We start from the raw sequence: 20045 nt of genomic DNA on the forward strand, positions 1-20045 counted from the left end.
TTAGTTCAGGATGGCAAGGCACCCCCCCCCCACCTTCCTTCTCCAAACTAACAGAATGACTGGAGACTGAACTGTCCACTGTTAACGCTTTCCTGTAAGGAGTGGAGGCTCAGGGAAGCAGCACTGAGTGAGCAGGAGCTACAGGCATTTAAAGTTATAAACTGCATGTACTGGGATAAGATTTTAACAAATAGTTTACTTGGGAATGTTTATTTTACTATGTTCAATGTATTAAGTTAAAAAACACTGAGGGTTTATTATTACTTCAAGAGTATGTAAAAGCAAAGTGGCCATACATGTGAAGTAATGAAACTGGGATAACGTGAGGCTCAAGGAAAACAACTATACACACTGCTGAAGTACATATTATATCTGTTCTACAAGCATTAAAGTGATTCTAAAGGTATTATTTTAATGTAGAAGGCACTAAGGTAAAAAACATTCTATATGCAGCTCCCTCCTGCCCCCCTCCCCTTTATACTTACCCGAGCCCAATCTCAATCCAGCGATGTGCACGAGAGCAGTGGCTCTCCCAGCTCTCTCTCTCCTCATTGGACAGTGAGCCACTGAGTAAAGAGTGGGGGGCTGGGCTGAACCATTTTCTGTCAATGAACACATAGATCCCACAAACGTACCCCCATAGCAAGCTGCTTCCTATGGGGGCACTTGGCAGGGGGAGGAGCCAGATGCACTGGGGGGGGGGACATGAGCAGGTAAATATAACATGTTTATTGAGGGTGCTATAGCAGTGGCTGACAAGTGTTCAAGAGCTGCTGCTGTTGCCTCCTGATACCCATTTTTTGTTTACTTTTTTTTAACATTGTCAAATAGCAATTTATCATTACAGGACCGTGCTGCAACTCCAAGCCAACCATCTAGCTTGCAGTTGTAGTTCAACCCCATTGAACTTGATGAGTGATTTTGACAGGCAGAGGGCAGTAAAACCACAGCCTCCAAGTGAAGATTTTACTTTTCCTTAGATTTTAATGCCTAAAGTTTGAAAATGTATTTCTCCACACTGCCTATGGGTACAGAGGTAAATATAGTTTTTTTTTTATATATTTTTTACACTTTTTCGCACATACATATTCATACACATAGTTCCTGATTAAGGAATTAATCTTCCTAGTCCAGCTTTGCATTTACCTATGTTCCCTCTCTAGCTCCGACCTTCTCCAATCACCTTTGTCCAGACAGTAAAGCGCTGACCTAGAAATTCGCAAAGCTGACCCAGGAGGTATATGTATTACAAGAATAAATTGTCAAAATAATAAACATTTGGGAAGTTAAAACAGTATAGTAGTGTTTGATATTTACTGTATAAAGTACATTTATTTAGCTATTTGCTTAAACGACTTTACTGCCACGCTGTCACCGAATGACGGCTACATCGCCGTTCTCCAGTTCTGGGAGAGTGTCATATGTCCTTTGGACACAGCTGATCACATAGCATGGTAAAAGGCCAATCACAGCAGCCTTTTACCACGTGATCCACTGTGTCCAATGACACAGCTAATCCCAAAGTTTTGTAAATACAGTTGCTGGTTATCGGCAGCACTTTCCTCACGTTGTCACAGCGTAAGGAAAGTACTGCCGATAAACAGCAAGTGTTATAGAAGACATCTGCACTGATAATCAGGGCACTGATTATTAGTGCAGCCCCAATAGTACCCAACAATGCTGCCCAGCAGTGCCACACATCAGTACCCAGCAGGGCCACCCAGCAGTGCCGCTCATCACTGCCCAGCAGTGCCACCCATCAGTGCCCAGCAGTGCCACCCATCAGTGCTGCCCAGCAGTGCTGCCCAATAGTGTTGCCAGTCAGTGCCATCAGTCAGTGCCCCCAGTCAGTGCCATCAGTCAGTGCTGCTTATTAGTGCCCATCATTGCCGCCTATCGTGGCCCATCATTGCTGCCTATCAGTGCCCTTCAGTGCTGCATATCAGTGCAGCATCATCAGTGCCTCCTCACCAATGACCTCCAGTGCCGCCTCATCAGTGCCCATCAGTGCTGCTTATTAGTGCCGCCTCATCAGTGCTCATCAGTGCTGCCTATCAGTGCCCATCAATGCTGTCTATCAGTGCAGCCTCATCAATTCACATCAGTGAAGGAAAAAAAATAACCTGTTTGCAAAATTTTATAATAGAAACAAAGAAAACTTTTTTTTTCAAAATATTTGCTCTTTTTTCGTTTATAGAGCAAAAAATTAGAAATCCAGAGGCGAGTAAATTCTACCAAAAGAAAGCTCTATTTGTGTGAAAAAAATGATAAAAATGTCATATGGGTACAGTGTTGCATGACTGCACAATTGTCATTTAAAGTGTCAGAGCACTGAAAGCTGAAAATTGGCCTGGGAAGGAAGGGGGAGAAGGTGCCCAGTACGCAAATGGTTAAGGTTCACTTTAAGCATCTTTTGTGACAACTGTGGAAAAAGACTAATAAGAAATCCAGGGTTGTAGAAGCACCCATTATTTTGCACAGATTTAAATATCATTCCTCTATCTAGGAATTAAAGTGAGAAAACCTTTCACAGGTACCTTGTAATGAGAAGACTGCCATGTGTCCACTACTTATTTCTGCAAGCAACGTACATGGCGGGACTTCCAGTTTAAAAGTACAGTATATAGCAGCTCTTTTATTGTATATATGTAACTAAATATTATTATACATTATACAGTAGAGAAGTGCTTTTCGTTACGTTATGATTCGTTTTTCGGACGAAAATATCATTTTCGGAGAGTCAGACGTATACGAATCTCCGAATGGTCATAGTAACGAATGTCAACAAATCTGGAAAAAAAAAGTTATAACAAAATGAATGAATGCATTAATTGCATTTGAATGACATCACACAATGTGATAGAAATGCAGGCCCATGGGGAAATGAAGGTCTTGTTCACACTAGCCTTGCTCTCTGAACATTGGATAAAAGGTGCATAGCATCGTATCGCCTCCTCACTGCCTGCTTTAAACTCACTGGGGTTTTTTTATCCTATAGCTAAGCATGAGCTTAAAGGAACGGCATACCCTTGCTGTTCCTTCAGAGCTCTGTGCTGTGGTCGTGACTCCCATGTGCATGCGCTGGAGTGATGTCATTGCGGCTTGGCCATTCATACAGCTGAAGCCCGCGAACCCGTGAGGGAAACGGGTTGAAGATGGAAGAGTTGTGACCCGTGACAGCGTGCCGCTGGAGGGCTTTGTTTTCAGGTAAGTTTGTCATAATGTGCTAGTTATGCACATTAAGACTTAAACCCCAGGGGCCCTTTTTTTTTTCTTTTTTTGTGCGGTTTACTACTGCTTTAACCCCTTGAACCCAGCAGTAAAGTGCCGCGATCACATGCAATGCGGTTGGGGGATGGTTACAAAGCTGCTCCATTCACTTGAATATGGTACTGCCCACTGAAAGCAACAGGGGATATAATTTCTGCTTTGCTTCATGACCACTGCATGTGCATACCCCCTGACCTGCTGCCTCTGCAGCTAAAGAGTGTGCAGCTGGAGGGCAGTAAAAGTGTGGCTCAACTGCCATGCCCCTACCCAACTACTACTGTGGAAAGGTCCATAAATCACAGTGGCTAAATGGCTAGCACTTCTGCCTGCCAGTACTAGGGCTGAAGGCTCAAATCCCAACCATGGTACCACCTGCCTGGAGTTTGCATGTTCTCCCTGTGCCTGCGTGGGTTTTCTCTGGCTACTCCAGTTTCCTCCCACACTCCAAAGGTGTGCTGGTAGGTTAATTTGATCCTGACTAAATTGGTCCTAGTATGTGTATGAATGTAGGTTAGGGACCTTAGATTGTACGTTCCTTGAGGGTTCAGGACTGATGTCAATGTACAATACTTATATGTACAGCACTGCGTAAATTGATGGTGCTATATAAGTACCTGTAATAAAAATAATAAATCAAGTGCTAAATAAGTGTGCATCTAGAAATGAGCTTTTTATTCTACATTTGCCAATCTTTGTTATTCCCCCCGATTATTCTAAACCTTCTTAGGTGAGTGAATGCAATCATATGTTAAATTACATGAATCTGCTGAAAACCAATGATCACATGAATATGCATGGTGCAGGTCTTTCAGTGTTTAGTAAATAAATATTATTTCTTTATAGGGAGTTACGTATGCCCATCAGCTGAACCCCCCGTATTGTGGAATGTGTACAAGAGCCCCCAGGTTCTTTATGATTAGTCACTACTGTCAAGAAGGAATAAAATAAATATGATAATGGGCTATAGGAAATCACCAGCACAGATGTCGGTCAGCCCAACTCTAGGATCCAGGTGTCCAAGGGCTCCTCTTTAACCCACAAATAAATAATGGCGTTAATGTTTCACACATGTGACATAAATCAGGTTTACTCACTTTGGAAAGTATTTTTAGTATGTCTACTTGGGAGACAAAGCAGAAAGGCTGAGCCTGTAGATGAGCGAAGACTTAGTGACTTCATCCCATTATTTACATGAGACATAAATTGTTTAACTACCGTATACATGTCTGCAGTTCAGCATAGAAAAACAGAGTCTGTGTATGTTCCCATTATACTCATTCGTAAAATCAGCGGGCTTCCCTCACTCTCACAAGCCGCCATGCTGCAACAATGTCATTGAAGTTGCAGTGTGATGATTATATAACTCTTGCTGGGAATATATCAAAGTTAGGCTATCGTGGAGCCTATGATTGACACCTTGATTCTACTGGCATTAACATAGGATAGAGGGGCACTGGAGGCATCTGCATGTACAGGCATCAGTCAGTTAAAAACTTTCCAAAGGAACAATGAAAATCTATTGTCAGTTAGGACACTTCGCCCTGGTTCACACAGGTGCAACTTCAGGTGCGACATCCGATTTACAAATCACACCTGGAGTCGCATCTAATGTATTTCTATGCCACTGTCTTAATCAGTGCAATGTGAAGTAGATTTCAAAAATTGTTCACTTGGGACTTTTTTCCGATTTCATTGCTACTTGCATTGACTTCTGTTAAATGAAGTTGCAAGCCACAGTAAAATCAGAAGTATAAATCACATTGATCTACTGCTTTGAAATCGTGACATTTCAAGAGAAGTTCCATTCAGTGTGAACCAGGGCTCAGAAAACAAGTGGACCAGGGGCGGACTGACAACTCATGGGGCCCCTGGGCAATAGGGGATCATGAGGCCCCTGTGTCCTTGCCCAAACTCAAAAAAACCTATGAAAAAGGTGCCAGGGGCATCTCATGGGGCCCCCTACTGACCCCGGGCCCTCGGGCAGTGCCCAAGTTTCCAAATGGTCAGTCCGCCCCTGAAGTGAACCTAGTATTAGATTTACAGTATTTAATTCCATCTATGTGAAAAAATTCAGTCCACTCCCTTCTCCTCCACCCAGACTTCATTCATGTCTATCTGTTTTGTTTTGTTTTTTTATTGGGTTGAAGTGATGAAGAGGCGACAGTGGCAGCAGTAAGAGGAGTTAGAGATCAGCAGTACTTGGACAAGTTTGTTTAGTCCCCAGGGCAGGAATGCAGAACTGTGCCCCCCAATACATGCCATAGAATGGGTGTATCATTCTCAGCCCCCTTGCTCTGTCTGCCCATGATTGCCATGGAGTATGCTTTGCACATGTGTACTAGATAGTTGCACATACATACACTATATTGCCAAAAGTATAGGGGTGCTTGCCTTTACATGCATATGAACGTTAATGGCATCCCAGTCTTAGTCCGTTGGGTTCAATATGGAGTTGGCCCACCCTTTGCAGCTATAAAAGCTTCAACTCTTCTGGGAAGGCTGTCCACAAGGTTTAGGAGTGTGTCTATGGGAATGTTTGACCATTCTTCCATTTGTGAGGTCAGGCACTGATGTTGGACGAGAAGGCCTGGCTCGCAGTCTCCGCTCTAATTCATCCCAAAGGTGTTCTATAGGGTTGAGGTCAGGACTCTGAGCAGGCCAGTCAAGTTCCTCCACCCCATGTCTTTATGGACCTTACTTTGTGCACTTGGAACAGGAAGGGGCCATCCCCAAACTGTTCCCACAAAGTTGGGAGCATGAAATTGCCCAAAATGTCTTGGTATGCTGATGCCTTAAGAGTTCCCTTCACTGGAACTAAGGGGCCAAACCCAACCCCAACCCAAACCCAACCCCTGAAAAACAGCCCCACACAATAACCCCAACACCGAACTTTACACTTGGCACAATGCAGTCAGACAAGTACCGTTCTCCTGGTAGCAGTCAAACCCAGACACATCCATCAGATTGCCAGACAGAGAAGCATGATTTATCATTCCAGAGAACACGTCTCCACTGATCTTGAGTCCAATCGCGGTGTGCTTTACACCGCGGCATCTGACGCTTACCAGTGCACTTGGTGATGTAAGGCTTGGATGCAGCTGCTCGGCCATGGAAACCCATTTCATGAAGCTCTCTATGGACTGTTGTGCTAATCTGAAGGTCACACAAAGTTTGGAGGTCTTTAGCTATTGACTCTGCAGACAGTTGGCAACTTCTGCGTACTGTGTGCTTCAGCAATGCGCTGACCCCGCTCCCATTTTACGTGGCCTACCACTTTGTGGCTGAGTTGTTATTACCAGTTGCTTCCACTTTTTTATAATACAACTAACAGTTGATCCTGGAATATTTAGTAGGAAGGAAATTTCACGGATGAACTTATTACACAGGTGGCAACTTATCACGGCAACACTTGATTTTGCTTAGCTTCTGAGAGCGACCCATTCTTTCACAAATGTTTGTAGAAGCAGTCTGCATGCCTAGGTGCTTGATTTCATACACTTGTCACCATGGAGATGATTGTTTTGAACAAATGGTGTAGCGCTGTACATACTAAAATACCATATTGTCAAATCATAAAATAAATAATATTAAAGTGAAAGAATATTTATAAATCTTGTGTATCCCTATTACCTTAATTAAAGGTGAAATACATTCCAAAGCTAATATAAAATCAAAGTGATCAGTTATAAACAGTAACATATATTAATTGATAGAAATAAATTAAAAAAAGTCCCAAGAAGTGAAGAAATACTGTAAGTCCCAACAAGTGAAAAAAAAATTATTATAGCACAAAAAATATATAATATAAAAATCCAGATTTTTCAATTCTTCAACTTTTATATTCCCACTTTTTGTTCCGTGTTCATATTTATGGTGCCAATTATATCCATCACCTTCTAGTGTGTGCGCTTACCTCAAAAATTCGACCCTCAAAGAATCAAAGAGCAATCAATATCCCCGCATGATCCCTGGTTGGATGGATCTCTACCTTTAAGTGGACACAGGAACAGCTCCCACGGAAACCATATAAACGATCAAACACATCTTTAAGGGGATCTTCATATGGTTCAAAAAGAAGTCCAAGATAGAACTTCCATAGTGTAGTAATTACATATTTATTTAAAAAATTCAAAAACAGCCAAATGGCTACTCACATAAAAACAAAGGTCACAGACCCAGAAGGCATGTAATGTGTAACGCACAGTCAGGTGTACATACAAGGAGTCCCAAGATGGCGATTACCATCCAAACGTAATGCCATCACCACGCTCTATTCCTACTAGTTACGTCACGCTAACACGTGACTTCTTCAGGGCTCATTGATTTCATACACCTGTGGCCATGGAGGTGATTGGAACACCTGAATCCAATGATTTGGAGGGGTGTCCCAATACTTTTGGCAATATAGTCTTTGTTGTGATTTGTGTCATATGGGGACGGATTGGGTTCGTGAGCATGGTGGAGCAAACTGGGAAAACAGTTATTGTCAGAGCAGACATGAATTCATGGCCCATTGGTTGCGAGCCACTGATCTTGAGTGTGCATGTGTGCAGCAAGGTAACAACCCCCTACCACTGTGCCCAGGGCTGATGTCCCTCCTGCCCACCCCTTGTCATAGTCTTGAGGACAGCACTCTGAGCAATTTTCACAGACTGGTTACATTTTTACTAGTACTGGTGGCAATCAGCGACTTATAGCGGGACTGCGGGACTGCGGCAGACATTCGGACACTGGAGGGGAACTGACAAATGGCGGTATAGATACTGGATTATTTGGGTTTTTTTATACTAGTAATGGCAGCAATCAGTGACTTATAGCAGGACTGTGGGACTGCGGTGGTCATTCTGACACTGGAGGGGAACTGACTAACTACCGCTGACATCAACAATGATACTAATATAGTGATCAGTGCTAATAAATAGCACTGACACTGTACTAATGAAACTGGGCAGGAAGGGGTTAACATCTGGGACGATCAAAGGGTTAACTGTGTGCTGTGTGTGTTTTACCTTATGTGCTGCGTGTGTTTTAGTAGGGAAACATGCTGCTGTGTATTTCTCTAGTGTGCAGAGAAATACACAGCAGCATGTGCTTGCTGGCAGGAGAGAGAACAGTGATTGAAATTCCTAGCCACCAATGTCGGCCAGGGTAGAGTGCTGTGCGCGTGTATATATGAGTGATTTTGCACAGCCCTGCCACCTTCTAGCAGTAGTTCTACTATAGGGCGGCAGGGAAGCAGTTAAAAAAAGTGATTTTCCATTTTCCATGCTCATATTAAAAATGCTCAGCCTTACAAAAAAAAGACAAGGATAGTGTGATGTTTTCCTATTGCTTGAAATGTCTGGATATTTCCAGATCCACCTTCACAGCGGTCAGTGTGAGCTGGTAATTGGCCCTCTTACCTCTTTAGCCCTGGTTCACACTACTGTAATGCAGTGAATTCTGTGAGTTTCCCGCACCGCATTGCAATCAAACGTCATCCCTGCGATCTTGTGCAAGCATCAATGTTAAATTAATGATACCCTGAAACAGATCACAAAAGGCAGTGCAATTGCTAGAAATCAGATCGCATGGGTGAGAACACCCATGTAATGTGAAGCAGGTGTGGAAAAAAAGGGTCCTGCACAGGGGCATCTCATGGGGCCCCCTACTGACCCTGGGCCCTCGGGCAGTGCCCGAGTTTCCAAATGGTCAGTCCACACCTGGTCCTGCACCGTTTGGCTGATGCAATGCTATTTTGTATAGCTCAAACTGCACTGCACAGACCTTGTGATTCCTGTGCCAATCACATGCGGTATCCCACACCGCACAAGTGTGAACCTAGACTCAATCTGACAACAAGCTAATTGTAACTAAAATGTAAATCGGGACTCCAGGCAAATGGTGAAATACAGATTAAAATGTTACTAAATTGCTAAATACCTTTTCTTATCAGCAGTTAGAGCAGTCTTGTGACTTCTATCAGTGTCCAGCAAAGCACAGGTTAAAGCTTGTAGGAGGAGTTTTCTTTCTGCTCTGACTGTCCTGTGAGGCTGAATAACCCCTGACCCTCTGTCTGGACAGCGCTGATTGGCCCTGTGCTGATCGCATACACCCTCCCAAAGAAAAAATAAACTCTCCAACCATACACACTAAACTGAGCATTTGCAGAGTGACACCTAGGGCTCTGTACTATTGGCAGATGGATTGGGGACAGTAGAAGAAGAGAATAGGAGAATCAGAGAAGACAGGATCAAACATTCTTATTAATTGTGCCCATCTAGTTCTGAGATTTAAACAGCTCAGCACTGCCCTGTCTAGCAGGGCCAACTATTTCTCTGCTGTAAGTTTTGTCAATCTCCCAGCCTGTGACTGGGCAGTAAAAGGAGAGTTGACAGACTGATGCACTCACCTCCCTGTCACTCTGCTCTCTCCTCCTATCACCATGTCCCTCATGAGTGCTACAGCACAACTGACTCACTTATTGTGCTGTTTCTCCTTCTCCCAGTCAGATCCCTGCTGTACAGAGCCAAGAGACTAATATCAAGTCTAAATTCAATATTTACAATGCTTGCATAAAAAATGCATGTGATTATAAATCAATACATAATTGCATAAGTGTGTATCTTTTATATCTGCCTGGAATTCAGATATAAAATGGTTGTGAAGGCTTAAGTTTTTTTACCTTCATGCATTCTATACATGAAGGTAAAAAAAATCTTCTGTGCAGCATCCTCCACAGCCCCCCCCCCCTTATATTCACTTAAGCCCCCTCTTGATCCAGCGGTGTGCACTGGAGTCTCGGCTATTCCGGGACTCCCTCTCCTCCTTGGCTGAGACAGAATCGGGAGCCAGTGGCTCCCACTGCTGGCAATCACAGCCAGTGAGGCAATGAGAAGAGAGAGGGGGCGGGGCCGATCCATGGCTCTGTGTATAAATGGATACATGAAGCAGCAGGTGCCCCCATAGCATGCTGCACCTAAAAGAAAGCAGGGGCCAGGAGTGCTGGCGGGGGACCTGAGGAGAGGCTGATCAGTGCAAATCCACTGCACACGGAAGGTAAATATAGACATGTTTGTTGTTTTAAAAAAATAAGCCTTTAGAATCACTTTAACCACATTCCGCCCGCCATATGGTACAATGACGGGCGCAAGGTGGTTCTCTCGTTCTGATAGGACGTCATATGGCATCCTTCCATTCTCACCGCTCATGCGCTGCTCAGGGAGCGCGCAGCACGGCGATCGCCGGTGCGCTGTGTCCCTCGGACACAGCGGATCATGGAAAGAGCCGAAGATGTTGTCTCGGTCATATGATCAGCTGTGTCCAATCACAGCTGATCACATGTAAACACAGAAATGCCGGTTATTGGCATTTCTCTCCTCTCGAGCTGTCACGCTGACAGCTCGAGAGGAGAGGAGAGCCGGTAATCGGCTTTCCGTGGAGGAGACATGTACACTGATCATCAGGGCACTGATGATCAGTGTGCCCTGATGATCAGTGTGGCCCCAGAAGTGCCACCTGTCAGTGTCCATCAGTGCCAGCAGTCAGTGCTCATCAGTGCCACATGCCAGTGCCCATCAGTGCCACATCAATGCCACATATCAGTGCATACCAGTGCACATCAATGCCACATATCAGTGCCCATCTGAGCTGCCTTTCAATTTAACCCATCAGTGCCAGTCAGTGCCACCTATCAGTGCTGCCAATCAGTGCCACCATCAGTGCTGCCAATCAGTGCAACCTATCAGTGCCAGTCAGTGTCGCCTATCAGTGCGCATCAGTGCCGCCTATCAGTGCCAGTCAGTTCCACCTATCAGTACCAGTCAGTGCCGCCTAACAGTGCCAGTCAGTTCCGCCTATCAGTGCCAGTCGGTGCTGCCTATCAGTGCTGCCTATCAGTGCCATATATCAGTGTCATATATCAGTGCTGCCTTTCAGTGTCCATCAGTGATGCCTGTCAATGCCCATCAGTGCAACCTACCAGTGCTTCCTCATCAGTGCCCATCAGTGCCACCTATCAGTGTCCATCAGTGCAGCCTATCAGTGCCCATCACTGCAGCCTCATTAGCACACATCACTGAAGGAGAAAAATCACTTATTTACAAAATTGTATAACAAAAACTAAGAAATAAAGTTTTTTTTTAATTTTCAGTGGTTTTTGGTTTGTTTAAGAAAAAATAAAAATCCCAGAGGTGATTAAATACCACCAAAAGAAAGATCTATCTGTCACAAAAAAATGATAAAAATGTCATATGGGTACAGTGTTGCATGACCGCGCAATTGTCATTCAAAGTGTGACAGCGCTGAAAGCTGGAAATTGGCCTGGGCAGGAAGGGGGTATAAGTGCCCTGTAGGCAAGTGGTTAAAAGGGCATATCGACCACTGGATTGGCAGGTAATCCTAAAGCCTTATCTGAGGAGTAAGTTAAACCTGGCTGGTCAATCCACTCCTCTCCAGTCTTGACTTAGAGTCTTTACATTTCTACACTGATCTTTTAGCACTTAAAATGCTAGACTACGCTAAGCCAGAGGTCTCCAAACTGCGGCTGTGGCCCTTAACTTACTATTATCCAGCCATGAGGCTCTATTCATCCCACTGACACCATCTATGGGACACTATTCATCCCACTGACACCAACGATGGGGCACTATTCATCCTATTGACATCATCGATGGGGCACTATTCATCTCACTGACACCATAGATAGGGCACTATTCATCCTACTGACACCAACGATGGGACACAATTCATCCCACTAACACCATCGATGGGACATTATTCCTTATACTGACACCAGAGATGGGGAAATAATTCTACCACTATCATCAGCTATGAGGCACTATTTCTCCCACTGACAACAATGATGTAATTTTTTCTTTTTTTCACTCCAACTGAACACCAAGCCTAAGGCATTGTTTACTCCCACTGATGCCAGGGCATTTTCTACTCAAATTGTGGCACAGTGTGGCTCCCCTAAAGTTTGAAGAGCAGTAAAGCAGCCTTTTGTTTTGAAAGTTTGGAGACCCCTGCCTTAAGCTATAACACTAAAGCTAGGTTCATACTATTGTGAGTTTCCTGGTCTCATTTATGCAGTTAGGGCAGCCAATACATTTGAAAGGGCTACCATGCCTGCGATTTACACAGGAAAAATGCAGTGGTTGGGAAATCACATGTGATTTTCCTGCCGTTCCCACACCCTCAAACACATTGTGGTTTTAGATGCATGGGGGTGCCATTAAGAATAAACGGCAGTCCCATGCATTTTTAAAGGACAGTGCATTTTGACTGCGGGTGGTTGTGGGTGCGGAAATAGGTGCAATTCCCGCACCTGAAACCACTTGCAATAGCGTTAACATAGCCTAAAGGATATTTTAAAGTGTTACTAACCCCGGGACCCTGAATTCACTATATCTGGTCTCCCACAGTACACACTACAGGGAAATGCAATTACTTTAGTAAATATAAACTGCTAAATACCTTTACTCATCAGTAGTTGGAGCAGTCTTATGACTTCTATCAGTGTTCAGCAGAGCACTAGCTAAAGCTTGTAGAAGGAGTTTTCTTTCTGCTCTAGGAGGATGCAAAACCCATGACCTCTGTCTGGACAGTGCTGATTGGCCCTGTACTGATCACGTGCACTCTCCCATGAAAAAAAACCTCTCTAGCAATACACACTAAACTGAGCATGTGCAGAAGGGCTACGGGTTCAGTCTGTCTTATCAGTGTGGACATTTGAACAAAAGGAGGGGCAGAGAAGTCAGGATCAAACAGCCTTTTTACACATTACAGGAGATTACCCCTTAGGTTCCACAGTGAGTATAACAAGAATGCTTTACTGCACATACAGACTGATTTTACTGTTGTGGGTTTAGTAACACTTTAAGTCAAAGTTTTTCTAATAAGAACTTTCTCTGATGCTCCAAAACAGAAAATCAAGCTTAAACTTGTATTCTCCTGCTACCGTTGCTTAATATACCATGTGTAGGACTGAGTCTAATTCACAGAATGCCGGTTCCTGTGCGTTTACCAAACCGCATCACAATCACACTCCATTCAAACGAACCACCGTGGGTGTCTATGTTAAGTTAACAACACCCCAAAAACAGTTTGTAAAACACAGAGTGACTGTCTGAATAAGATTGCATGGGTGTGAACACCCATGTGATCTGATTCCAGTGTGAAAAAAAAAGATGCCTACACCTTTCATGTGGGTGCCATGCGATTTGAGCCATACAAAATTAATGGTTCAAATTGGAATGCGAAGAATCACATGTGATCTGAACAGGAATGCCGTGCGATTCCTGTCCAACTCAAATCTGGTTCCCATACCACCATAGTGTGACCTCGGACAGAGACTTAGAAGTTAGCATTTGCAGCACTGCAGTCCTTGGTTCAAATCCAGTACAGGGAACTATCTGCAGGCAGTTTGCATGCACTCCAAAGACAAGCTGGTAGGTTAATTGGGTCTGATCAAAAACTGTCCTAGTATGCATGTGGGATAGGGACCTTTAATTGTCATCTCCTTGAGGACCGGATCTGAATGTACAGTATGTAAAGCATTGTGCAAAATGTTGGTGCTATATACAGTAAATACCTGTAATAAACTAAATCATTTAGTGCCATGGGGACTTATTAAACCCCATCGATAAGTATGGCCTTTTGTGGGACCTACAGACAGTACAGACTCAAACTTGTGTCAATCATTCATACTCTCCACCCCCTTATTTCAACAGCCGGGGCAAGCACTCTACTGTCAGGCTTTTTTACATTTCTGCTGTTTAATAAAAAATTGGGGACCTCATGACAAAAAGGATATGTGGATATCAAATATTTATATAAAAATGCCAAACTTACTTTTAATACTTTAATCTATGCCATGTTTAAATATCCCATTTTCTGTTTTATGAGACTCATACCATCCAGTATGCACCTGAAATGTCAAAATATGCTGGCGGTGGAATGCGTTCCCTGGCTGCTAAAATGAGAGAGGGGCAAAGAGCACATAGCATGGCTTACAAGTAAGTTGAACACACACACAGGGCTAAATTTATATTCTACACCTGCCTGGAAGACTTGGGGCATGTACACTGGCATTTGGACTGTCTTTGCATTGCAATTTATATCCTGATTGCTCTTTGTATGTGTGTGGGTTAGATTACAATGTCACTTTGGAGTTGGTGGGGTTCATTTACTAAAGGAAAAAGGAGTAATCACTTTATAAAATAAATATAATATAAATGTAAATGTAAAATGAATTAGTGGGAGCTGTGTCCACTTCAATTACCCAATCATATGCAAGCACGAAGCTGACTATAAATGGATTGAAATGTGGCTGTTTCAGAAAGGATCTGACAAATTTACATCCATCTATGGCTCAACAGAAGTGCTCAACAGAAGTCGATCTAACGATCAATTTTTTGCCAAACGGGTTGTTGGAATTTTCCTATGGTCAGCGGCTGCAGCCAATTGGATGCAGGGGTGATCAGTGTATTCTAGCAGAATATGTCAGAATACAAAAGCGCAGTGGGGAGGATTCCTCCATCCACCTTGTTTGTGTGGATGGTGGAATCCGTTTGTTATTTTTTTTTTTTGGCTGATCAAAAAAATGATCCATCTATGGACAGCATAAGTCCTTTTTAAAATTTCCCTTGCACCTTCACAATATTTACAAGCTGAAAATGAACACGCTGATTCCTATAATAAATCAATCCCAATAAATCTCTTTTGTGAGCACAAAAGTGCATATTGTTTAATTATCTTCAACACCTGGAAGCTGCAAGATACTTACAGTAGTATACTTTGCACCCACATTCAGTACAGAGAGGTTCACAATCTAGGCCTCATGCACACTGGGTGTTTAATCCCTGTGTATGCCATCCCGGTTTTCTCGTGTGGGTGTTAGTAACAGTTAGGCTGGGTTCACACTTGTGTGGTGCGATATATCGCATGTGATTCGCACAGGAACTGCACCGCATTTCTGTTCAAATCACATGCGAATTGTCTGCGGTGTGTGATTGAAGCCATACATTTTGTATAGCTCAAATCGCACCGCATCCACGCCAAAAACATGCAGGACCCTTTTTTTGGTCTGTACTAGAATTGGATTGCATGGGTATTCACACCCATGAGATCCAATTCTGCACATCGCACCGTGTTTTGATAACCGATTTTGGGGTGTTGTGAACTTAACATACACACTTGCAGTAGTTCGCATGAATGGGGTGCGATTGTGATGTGGTGCGGAATTCGCCCAGAAAATGCTGCAAATTCTGCACCGCATCAGTGTGAACAAAGGCTTAGAGGGTTGAGACAAACTATTTTCCACTGACAGGGGTGCTTACAATGTTCAGCTTCTATTTATTGATGTAAAACCTTTATCCCAAAATAAAAAAAACTGTCTGCTGTAACCGATAAAAAGTGTTAGCTGGAGCTCAGCTTTAATTTGTTAGTCAAGTCCATCAAAATCTGCTAGCCTAAGGCTGGTCATAGATGGATTGTTTTTTTTTCTGTCAATCAGCAAGTGGGCTGATTGAAAAAAAAACAAATGTATTCCTCTATATCAGTCTTCTCCAAATTGCGGCCCGGAAGCTGGATGCTTGCTTTTATCTGGCTCTTGGGGCATTATTCCCCTTACAATCAGCAACTGTGAGGCATAGTTCCCACCACTGACATCAACAATGGGGCACTATTCCTTCCACTAACACCAATAATGGGGCATTATTTCTTCCACTGACACCAATGTTAGGGCACAATTCCTCCCACTGACACCAATAATGGGGCACTATTCCTCCCACTGACGCCAACAATGGGATACTATTCCTCCCACTGACGCAAACAATGGGACACTATTCCTTCCATTGATACCAGTGATGGGGCACTATATCTCCCGTTAATACCAATGATGAGGCATTGTTTACTCCCATTGATGCCAGGACATTTTCTTCTCCTATTGGCCACAGTCAGGCTCACCTAAAGTCTGAAGGATAGTAAACTGGCCCTTCGTTTATAAAGTTTGGAGACGCCTGCAAGACAGATGGATGGAAGAATCCTCCCCTCTGGTCCATTGCATTCTGACAGCCGGACTCCGCCTTTGTCAGAATACACTGAATAGTGGATGCAGCTGACCGGCTGCAACTGCTGCTCAACATTTTCCAACACTCCTGTTTGACAGAAGTCAATTATTAGATCTAATTCTGTGCGTGCTAATGGCCTTACATGGATCAAAATTCTGCCAGTCCTTGCTGTACCAGCCAAATTTCGGTCCATCTATGGCCAGCTTAACACTACTCTCTCCCTAGACTGGCAACAATGCTTTCCAAAGGTGTAGTGGAGACATCCTAGGACAGAAAGTGTGTTTCTGGCCAGATTACTAGGTAAAAAGAAAGGAAAAAATATAATGAATGCAACACCACAATGAAAGTGGTTCCAAAGGCTGAAGGTTTTTTTTAACTTGATGTGTTCTATGCATGAAGGTAAAAAGCCTTCAGTTTGCAGCTCCCCCCTCAGCACCCCTAATACCTACTTGAATCCAATCTTGATCCAGCAATATGAATAAGATCAGTGACTCTCCCAGGTCTCTCCCTCCTCGTTGGGTGAGACACAGCAGCGGGAGCCATTGGAGCTGTCAATCACAGCCAGTGAGGAGGTAACGAGGGGCGGGGCTAATCTGTGCTCTGTGTATTTTATGGCCACATAGAGGTGGCTCATGAGCAAACCTGCACGAGTGCCCCAGGGGAGAGAAGCCAGGAGTGTCAGTGGGGGACCCGAAAAGTGAAGGTCCCACAGAGCAGGTAAGTATCACATGTTTGTTATTTTAAAATCAAGCTGAACCTTTAGCATCACTTTAAGGATTGGTAAGCTGCAAAATATTACATTTTTGGAGTGTTTAATACCGTTTTAATAATTGAGAAATGACTTTTACATAAAAATGCTACAAATAATTCACATCCTGTTGAACCTGGTGATAAAACCTTTAGTGAATTCGGGAGCAAGAGTTCTGGAAAAAAGGGGAATTAAGAACAGTGATAAATTGTTGCATACAGTATAATTTGGGAGCAAGAGTTCTGGAAAAAGGGGAATTAAGAACAGTGATAAAATGTTGCATACAGTATAATTTAGTGAATTTACTCCTAAGGTTGGTATAACTCAAGAAGATGTCCGCTCAGCAGAGGCACCATTCCAGAATGTTGTCATGAAAAAACCTCTTTAAAAAATTGTCATAGGTCTCAGGCAGCTTTTCATTGTAAATGCTCATATTACAAGTTTGAGACAAATAATGTACCATGTATCAAACAGCTTTTCCTTTTTTTTTAATTTACAGTTTACCTGAGCTACTTTTCAGCTGGTTATAATAGTTGCCTGCAGCTCTGTAAAAGCTGTCAAAGGAGAATTTCTGCTTGACACCCTTGAGGCAAAACCTAACTTTAAATGTAAGTCTAAATCTATTTCTACAAGACAACATCTGTGAGAAAAAGAAAAATATGTGCTGTTTTTTTTTGTGCAATATTGGGGCAGAGAAAGTGTCTGTACAGCTTGTACTACTGTATAGTAACCCGGAGGGAATACAGGAACCTTATATTATTAAGGCTGTACATTTGAAAATTGGGCCTGAATAGTGGAGCCAGATAGTACTCATATAGCTTGTATTATCATCATGGTGAAGAAGGCTATAGATTTATAGTCAATGAGTGTCAGGTATAGGAGAGGAAGATTTCTGGACACCAGTCCAGCACAGGGACCCAATACAGTTACAGAGTATGTACAGCCAAAATTTTGTATTCCTGATATGTGCCTGCTGTGCCTTGTACTTGTATGAAAAAGTCTCCTGTTCTCTTTATATTGTTTCCTTTGTGTAAAATATCTGATGTCCCTGACAGTCCCTCTGCTTTACTATTAAAACTGACCACACTAGGCAGGAGAACACACCATGGTCAGTTCTCTAGCTATGCTGGGAACTCAGCGTGCTCTCCTCCAATGATCAGACTCCTGTTGATATGCCCCACCTACACAGCCATTAACTGGGAAGATCATTGTGCTGCTGTTTCCCCCCCCCCAGCTCTTATGCAGTTGAGAATAGAGGAAATATGGTCTTTATAATATGTTTTGCCTTTAATTTCTATTTCAAACTGAATGGGTTGTTTTATAAGGTGAGGGTTTACAATCCTGATTTCATGGAAAAAGCTCTTTTTATATACATTTTATTTTTGTTATCGGAAATTTAAAGAAGGGCATGCCCCTGACATGTAAGTATATTAAGCACGCTGCAAATATTGAGCACAATATCTTGTAGTGTATGTGTAATACAGTGATGTAGGTATGTATGATCAGGGGCGGACTGACCATTTGGAAACTCGGGCACTGCCCGAGGGCCCGGGGTCAGTAGAGGGTCCCATGAGATGCCCCTGGTACCTTTTTCATAGGCTTTTTTGAGTTTGGGCAAGGACACAGGGGCCCCATGATCCCCTATTGCCCGGGGGCCCCATGATTTGTCAGTCCGCCCCTGCGTATGATACACAATATATACAATATATAAACTTAAATATTTTGCATGTTCAGTTTTTTATGCAGCTGAGAACAGAGGGTATGTGATCACTTATTAACCACTTGCCCTCCTGAGGATTTACCTCCCTTCCTGACCAGGCCATTTTTTGCGTTACGGTACTGCATTACTTTAATTGACAATTGCGCGGTCATGCAGTGCTGCACTCAAATGAAATGTACTTTTTTTCCCACGAACTGAGCTTTCGGTGGTATTAGATCACCTGTGTGTATTTTATTTTTTGTGCTATAAAGAAAAAAGACCGACAATTTTGAGAAAAAAACTATATTTTTTACTTTTTGCTATTAAACATGTCCAGTAAAAAAGTTTTAAAAATCTAAGTTTGTTATAAATGTGGGCCAAAATGTATTCTGCTACATGTCTTTGCTAAAAAAAAATTCCAATACGTGTAAATTAATTGGTTTACGTGAAAGTTATAGCATTTACAAATGGCGGTATATACCTGTATACTGGGATTTTTTTTCTTAATTTTTACTAGTAATGGCGGCGATCAGCGACTTATAGTGGAACTGCGGGACTGCGACAGACATTCTGACACTGGAGGGAACTGGCTTGGTGTCACTGACATCTCCAGTGACACCAATACAGTGATCGGTGCTAAAAAAAAGCACTGACACTATACTAATGGCACTGGGCAGGAAGGGGCAACATGAGGGGTGATCGAAGGGTTAACTGTGTGCTGGGTGTGTTTTATTATGGAGCGGTGTCTGTGTGCTTCATTGTAAGCACACTGCTTTGGATGGCTGTGCTGACAGGGAGGAGAACTGTTAGTAACCAAAACAGTTCTCCTCCCCGTTGGATATCCTCGGTGATCACCGGGCACTGATGAGTAATCACGGCCGCGGCACACACGCCCCATACCCGGACATGCAAAATCACGTATGTGCTGCCCTGTAGCAGTATTTCTGCTATAAGGTGGTCAGGAAGCATAACTGTATTTGAATCTCCTGTCACCGACATTGTTTTCAAAGTCTTCCAGCCAGGCTTTTCACCTGTGTGTTGTAAACCCCAATTATTCCTAAGGAAAAGTCATCCATTATTGAGCTCACCAGTAGACGATATTTTACATAAGAGTGAATGGATATTGGAGCTTGCATGAACAAAAGAAGAACCCCATTAGGAGACTTTTAAAGTGGTGGTTGTGTGGTTCCTAGTGGTCTTCTTAGTGAAGAGAGAAGGGACAGATAGGTGCAAAATTCGGGGAGGGTGTTGGGTGGGTCTTTGATAGAATAAAGCT

The sequence above is a fragment of the Staurois parvus genome, unplaced genomic scaffold, assembly GCF_062004578.1.
Source record: "Staurois parvus isolate SC_StPar_1 unplaced genomic scaffold, SC_StPar_1.0 ptg000544l, whole genome shotgun sequence".
NCBI lineage: Eukaryota > Metazoa > Chordata > Amphibia > Anura > Ranidae > Staurois > Staurois parvus.